Consider the following 7,056-nt stretch of genomic DNA (forward strand, 5'->3'; position numbering starts at 1 on the left):
GCCCTCTGCCTCCCTCTTCAGCATCTGCTAGCTCCGTGGCCCAAATGCAGCATGACAAGACAGTGCATTAGTGAGGAGCGGGATGAAATCATTAGGACCAATGGATCCCCCAGAGCGAGAGGTATTGATCAGCTGCAGGTCAAGGAGAAGGTCAAGGGCAGAGAGGCAGGCTGCAGGCACGGGGAGCTGAGTTTTGGGCTGCTCCTGTGAAGGCTTCCAGGCTAAGGAAGGAGCAGGGGCTGCGAGGGCTGCTCGAACCCCTCCAGGCACTTTGTGCTGCCGGAGCAAGGACTGACCAGGCCGGCAGCTGTTCTCGTACGTGCTGCTTTGCCCCATTGCATCCCCCTCCTTGCGTAGAGACCCCAGCAGGAAGCCAACGCCTGCCAGACCCCAGGTGTGTTCCCTGCCTCAGAGCAGAGAGGCACTGCCTGGCTCCCGTGTCCCGAAACACCATCGGTGGCAACCAGGGAGCTGTGGAAACTTTAGGAGCAATCAAGTCTTCCCCCTGCATCACCACCCCTTAAACCATCACGGCACCTCAGGGCCAGAGAAGCTGTGCCTTGGAAATGGCATTAGCCCACTCTCCGGGGGAAGGTAAGAGCAGGCATTGTTGTTCCATCACGATGAGCGCCGTGTAATTGGAAATGCTCATTAACGCTGCCTTTGAGAGCGTGCCAGTCTCTGGGCTCCAAGGAGAGAGACCCCGCTGTCTTTGCTCTGTCTCTCACCTATCAGCTTGTTGGGCACATCTGCGTGCACGCAGTCGCTCTCGGAACAGCTCTGCCCTGCTCTACTGACAGGTATTTATTTAGAGCCTGTCTTGGCTCTGAGCAGGGGCTGTCACAGGAACAGCACCACAGGGCTGGCACCGGTGCTGCCCCTCATGCGCAGGGAGGAGGGACGGAGGCAAGAGGCAGGCAGAGCCTGGCTCGGAGCCCGAAGGCCTTGGCAGCCCGGCTAGGACCTGGGAAATGGCTCTTCCCGAAGAGGCAGCTGTCTGCATCTCTCTGCGTTTTGAGGAACCTCTTGCCCAAAGCAATGTGCTCGCCATGCGGAGACGCTTGGTGCCCAGGTTGCTTTGAGAGGCTTCCCCTGTTTCCCCCTGGTGCAGCTCCAGATGTGAGGGGGTGTTGCACCCACCCTGCTTCATGCAAAACCCAGGTGAGATGGGTGGGTCCTGTGCTTCCCCTGTGTTTTGAACAAGGCTACGGTGTTCCTTGAGGTGGTTTGAGGCCTTGGATACCCAACTCTTGTTCCCCAGGGACCCTGCATCCTGTGCCCAGCTGCGGACATGCTGAACTGCAGGGCCAGGTCCCTCCCTGCACAGATCAGCCTTGCTTTGCCATAGCCGCCGTGTGCTTGGCCGCCCAACACTGCAGGTGGAACCAGGCGTTCAGTCCCAGGCAGCCGTGCCTGTGCAGGTGCAAGGCTCAGAAACAAGCTGACGGCAAAGTCCCGGGGGCTGCTGCCCTCCTGGCTTCACCCCAGGGACATCACCCCTGGGTGCAGCTGACCCGTGGGAATTCTTCTCGGCAGGTTGCCAGGCTTCTTGTTTTTCTGGCTTTTGATCAAAATCCTCCCGTTTTGCTGAAGCGGAAGGGCTGCGAGGGCAGGAGGGGGCGGAGGGGACCCTGCACGGAATGGAAAGAGAAACTTGAATGGGGCCCATCCCTATTAGAGGGACGCAGGAGCACATCTCGCTGGGGCCCTTGGGCTGGGGCAGAGCTTGCAGGCAAGATGGAAAATTACTGGTGGCCACACACTGCCAGGGCAGGAGGTGGCCGGGGGGCTGGAGGCCTGCCAACCCTGGCACATGCTTTGTGCTGAGGTCAGGGAGAAGACGGGGCATGGCAAATCCCTATCCTGTGCCGGGTGGTGGAGGCAATGCCCCCACCCTGGGCTCACGGGCTGCGCTGCAGGGGAAGGATGCTGAGCTCCCTGCGGGATTGCATCTTCCCAGGCAGCTCCAGCGAAATGCAGCGTGTTAGGCTGGAGCCCGGTGTGAGAGGCTCCTGCCTGCTGCTGCTGCATCCCAGGCCGTGAGCTTGTGTGTGAGCAGTGCCCCGTCCCAGCTCCCCTGGCAGTCCGGGGGAGGCTGACCCATACAGGGGTTGAGCACACGCCCAGAGCTCTCCAAGGGCTCCCACAATGTGGGGGTCCTAGGCAGGGTTTGAGAGGGTCTCTTCTGATGTGCCCGAGACCCACGCGCTCCGCTGTCATTCTGCTTCTGATAATTTCGGAGCCAGCGAGTCGTGGGCTGTTCACTGCCCTGTGGATGCAAGGCTGGGGTGGATTGCCCTGCCTCGGGCGGGCAGGCAGTGCGAGGCAGGATGGAGCCCATCACCAGCAGCTGGTGTTCCAGCAGCACTGCTTCAAACCCCAGCCAGCCTGGGAGCCCCCTCACTGTGGCCACAGCTGCAGAAGGGCTGTTAGCCACAGCTCGTGGCCCCGTGCCGCAGAGCTGCTCGGTCTCAGCACAGGCACGTCCCTGTGGGTGCTCGGGTAGCCCTCTCACCACTCTGTGTGCGTTGCCAGTTTCTGAGGGATGGTTCGTGGGCATTTTTGAAACAGACCCTTTGCACATCTCACCCGTTGCCTCGTTTCACAACACTGCCTTGCTTCTCCCCCTTTGTGAACAGCTTCACCAAAAGAGCCCATCAAAGACCCAGAGCAGAGCAAGGCCGGGCCAGCAGCCGTGCACTCCAAACAACATCTCGATTTAAGGGTGACAACAAAAAACATCACACTCACGCACAACCCAGGCTAAATTTAGCTCTGAGTCCTCTGCACATCATCACCGGACTGCGAGTGCCTCGGGGCGGTACCCAGTCTCCGTTAAACCTTTCGATGCGGGCACATCGAGCGCGCCGATTCCCCCCCAGGTGCTGTGGGCAGACACCATGTCCGCCTCGGGCTGCTTCCCCCCTGCCCCGGATCAGCCCGGCTGCAGGGCAGGGCCTGGTGCCTCACCCTTCCCTGCCTCGGCGTCCGGGTGCAAACCTCTGCGTCCACTGCTGGTAACGGCAGCGTCTTCCCAGCTGCCCCCGGCTGTCCCCTGCCGGCACCGCTGCCACCAGGTCCTGGGGTGGAAACGGAGGACGGAGGCCTCAGGGTACGGGGGTGCCCTCGGTGGGGTGTGTGGGGGGGGTCCCAGCTCACCTCTGCTGAACCAAAACGGCTCCATGGTCCTGGCCTAGGAGCTTGTGGGAGGAGCAGGGTCACGTTGGAGCCTTTCTTTTAGAAAAGGCCTCTTTTTACTGAAATCTGTCCAGGCTTCTTCCACAGATGGCCCCAGGGCTTCATGCCCTGCCACCTCCCCTCTGGCGGCAGCAGTTCTCCCTTCTCTGTCAGTGGTTCTGGCCCCTCTCCCTCTCCGCTTGCAGCTCAGTTGCTGAGGATTTGGGCCGGCCAGGCAGCCTCCAGCTGGGCTCGTCCAAGGCAGTGACCCTCAGGGAGGGAGGTGGCTCTGCTGGGAGCAGCAGCACTGGGAAACACCTGAGCCTTCGCCGGCGTTTTGCTTTGCTGCCAGCAGCCTGGCAGCACGCACGTCTCAGCTCCCCTTTCCCCGTCCACCTGCCCCGTGCTGTGCCGTGCCTCACTAGAAGCGGAGCTGCCAAGAGGCTGCCTGTGGGTAAGGCCTGCAATCCCGGCAGCCTGCTTCTGGGCCCGTGCGCTCCGTGCCTGTTTCCTTACAAACAAATCCCGCAAGATGACAAGCAGCAAGGAGCACCAGAAAACCCTCAGGTGCGTGTTTCCAGCTTGCAGCGACGCAGGATGCAGGTGTAAAACCCATCCTCGCTGCTGCACATAACCCTGGGCTGCTGTGGAGAACTGCAAGCCCTGCGGGTGTGGTGGGGTCAGCCCCATCCTCTGGCAAATGCCCGTTAAGGAGCTGTGCCTATGGGCAGCTCAGGCTGGGGGACAGAAAGGAGCTGCTGCTTCTGCATCCGTGAGGAAAGTCCTTGCTCCCTGTGCTGCTGCTGGCATTGGCAGTAACGTGGAAAATTCCTCTGCTCTGCCGGTGGAGGAGTCGATCCACACACAGTAGAAGGAGGGGGCTGCAAAACGATGCCTGCTAGGGTGTGTCCTTGGGGAGTGCGCCAGCTAGCCCGGGCAGAGGGGTCCAGATCCCCACTGGGGAACTTAAAACAGCATCTCCTGCTGCCGGGCTCGGCCCTGAGGGGCTGCAGGGGGAGGGCAGAGGCTGGCTTGGGATGAAAGGGTGGATGGCTCCGTTTTTTGGCTGGGACGGCACCCTCTGCTCCAGCCTGCAGCAACAGGGCAGGGGCTCAGGTCCAGTGAGCGACACCACGCTCCTCACAGCCTTTCCTCCCCTGCTGCACCAGAGGAGCACGGCAAGGGTGATGGCCCCAGCCTGGCTCAAACTCCCACCTCTGGCTTCTTCCTCCCACTGCTGGCTCCATCCGACTGGGGCAGCAGCGCCGGGCACAGGATCACTGCAGGGAGTGCTCACGGCTCCTTTTGTCTCTGTGGACCCACCTGCTTCAGGGGGCTGAGGGCTGGGGCAAGGTCCCGGTGGCCAGCCTGTGCCTGCTGCTGGCCCAGTGGCAGAAGGAGGGAGACATGACTGGCCCTGGCACCACGAGACCATGGCACAGCCCAGCTGGGAGAGACTGAGGGGCTCGACTGTGGCAGCAGCTGCTGGAAACCCCTCTCCTGCCCCCCCTTCCATGGGGAACACCCCCTGGGCTTGACACATCCCCAGCACAGCCCCACTCTGTGGCACAAGCCTCCTTTGGCGTGGGGATGGGATGCCCCTCAAACAGCTGCAGCCCGACTTCAGCATCGTCACCAGCAGCAATGTCTCAAAGGGCTCCTGGGTGCCACAGCAGCACCAGGAAATGAGCATCGGAGGGGTGCAGGCAAACAGCAGGAAACGTCACAAGTCTGCAAGCAGCATCCCCAGACCCCCTGCAAAGTGTGGGGAGCCTTTGTCCACAGCTGTGACCTCCCTGATGCCGTCTCTGGAGCCAGACCTTGGTTTGACTGGCTTGGCGTCACATGGCTGAGCTAAAAGCACATGGAAAGCCATGTGGAAAATGCCACATTGACTTGCATTACAAACACAGTGAGAAGTAATGTGGAAAAATCCATGCTGTAAAACTTCCTCGCTTCCCTTTAAGCATGCAATTCAGGGTGCAGGCGGTTTCTGAACCCCTGCATGGGGTTATATTCCGCTGCCTCCACTTTAATGCATGGAGAGCTTGTGCTCTTTCCAGACTCGATTAATTGTGCAATTATTGCAGCCACATGGCCCTGCTCCTTTGGCAAGGTAGCCATCTAAAACCTGTTATTTGATAAAGCTGGACTTCTTGCAGAGATGATAAATTCCTGGTGTGAAAATCATTTATTCCTGTAGAAATCCCTGGCAGTTGGAGGAGAATGTGTAAATTTGCAGTGTCAAAAGGATCTGAAACCAACCCCAGCTCATCCCTGCCCAATTCAGAGGAAAACTCTTGGCTGCTGGGAGGGAGGATAAAAGGCAGTCCTGAAGCTGAGGAAGAGCTGATGCTCAGACAAGGATTAGCTGGCTCCTAGCTTGAACGGTCACCGTGCTGCCTGACATCCCATGTGTTTCCCCCCATCAAAGTGAGAAGGTGAACACAGCCTGGGATGCAGAGCTATTGGTGACTCAAAAGGAGAGGCTGAAATCAACTGCGAGCTGGTTGCTATCCAAAAAGCCCAGGACAAGCTGTTAGAACAGATGTACCAGGGATGGAAATGGATGTGTGTCCCAGCAGCACATCTCTCTCCAGCCCCTGGGCAGACGTCTGTGGGATGAGCTGTGCTCGTGACCTAGCCATGCAGGAGGAGTGCCTGTGAGCGGTCACTGGCCACCACGGCTGGCCGGGGAGAGATGAGGCCGATGCTGGGGTGCCTGATTCCAGCCGGGTGCTGAGAGTAGCCCGTGGGTACCTCCTGCAGCCCAGAGTTTATGTTTAGGTGCAAACTTGGATCACTGAACGAGGGGGGCATTAAAAAGGCTCTGGTCGAACCCCTGGCACCTTGAGAGTCCCTGGCTCCTCCAGAAACCTGGACAATGTTGCAATGCTGGTGGGTGAACCTCCTGCAGAGCAGCTGCCCTGCAGAGCCAGTGGTCCCTGGTGGGGCTGGATCACAGCCAGGGCAGAGGGAGGCACCACCAGCATCCACGCCCCATGCAGAAGGTCAGGGTCCTACATCTTCCCCGTTGTGGGTCTGGCGCCTGGTTTTGTCTGACCCAAACAGCCACCCCACAACCTGCTGTACCCAAAGCACCTGCCGTCCCAGCCCACCACGTCAGTGCATGGTGGCCGCTCCTGGGTGACCCTTCAGACCCCATCTCCCCAGTGCCTGCCCCCCCCCCCGACTCCTTGGCCATCGTGCCCTGCTGTGGGGATGCCATTACGCCGGTCCCCCTTATCCCAGGAACTGCTGGGCCCCTTGGCCGTGACTGTCAGGGCTCAGGGACTGTTCCCCAGCCCTGCCCGTCATTGTCCCGAGCTCCTGGGGACCCCCAGCTCTTTTGTCATCCCTTGGTCTTGTTCCCAGGCCCTTTGGCCTTCATGTCCCCACCCCCAGGGCCTCCCCAGACCTGTTGGCCATCCTGGCTCTATTCTGGGTATCTCTGCTGTTCAGATCCCGCCTTGTCCAGGGATCCTCCCCAGGCCCCTTGACCACCACCACCCCGGGGACCTCCAGGCTGCTCCGCCTTTACGGGGACTCCAAGCCCCCTTGGGCATGGCCCCACACCTGGGGGTTCTCCCAGATCTCCCGGCCGCCGCTGTCCCCTGCTCCCCAGGGACCCCCCCGCACAGCCTCCCGGCCCCAGAGCCGCTCGGCACCCCCAGCCACCCCGGCCCCGCTCCGGGACCCCCCCCCCCCCGGCTCCCCGCAGGCCGCTGTGCGCTGCCCTCCACCCCCGCAGCTCCTCACCCGCCACCTCTCCATCTCCCCTTTCTCTCCCCCCGTTCCCGGCCCGGGCCCGTCGTCCGCCCCTTCCCGGCCCCGTTCCCGGCCCCATCCCCGTCCCCTCCTCTCCGGCCCCGCCGAGGG

The 7,056-nt window shown here is 61.1% G+C and overlaps 1 long non-coding RNA gene across 1 annotated transcript; it reads right to left on the bottom strand.

Annotated features, from left to right (window-relative positions):
* Positions 1 to 201: 201 nt before the first annotated feature.
* On the bottom strand, positions 202 to 6,938 carry LOC308176355. Its single transcript, XR_013938237.1, has 2 exons — positions 3,160 to 6,938; positions 202 to 3,080 (listed from the first exon to the last, which is right to left on the bottom strand). It is a non-coding gene; the product is annotated as an uncharacterized lncRNA (long non-coding RNA).
* Positions 6,939 to 7,056: the final 118 nt, after the last annotated feature.

This window comes from Anser brachyrhynchus (assembly GCF_964034855.1).
Source record: "Anser brachyrhynchus genome assembly, chromosome: 12".
Classification (NCBI taxonomy): Eukaryota; Metazoa; Chordata; class Aves; order Anseriformes; family Anatidae; genus Anser; species Anser brachyrhynchus.